This window comes from Phalaenopsis equestris, unplaced genomic scaffold (genome assembly GCF_001263595.1).
Source record: "Phalaenopsis equestris unplaced genomic scaffold, ASM126359v1 Scaffold001116, whole genome shotgun sequence".
Lineage (NCBI taxonomy): Eukaryota > Viridiplantae > Streptophyta > Magnoliopsida > Asparagales > Orchidaceae > Phalaenopsis > Phalaenopsis equestris.
In genome coordinates, this window is record NW_018165555.1 from 1,014,680 (window position 1) to 1,014,939 (window position 260).

The window sequence follows — 260 nt, forward strand, 5'->3', positions numbered from 1 at the left end:
TAGCTCTAGACCAACACCCAAAATCGGCCTTGATCAAAATCATATATAGGCTTTACACCAGAGCCAGAGGCTTCATCCTCAAGTTCTTTGGAGTATAACGAAGGTGTGAAGAATCTCTGATTGAGGCTACACCTCTCGGAGCAAAGGTATAACCTCACTCACTCTCCCGAGTCTTTACGAGCTCTCCATGTATAGTGGCTTGATTTCATAGCATCTTTACCATATAGTTATGTTGGACTCTTTAAGACGATCATTTTAAA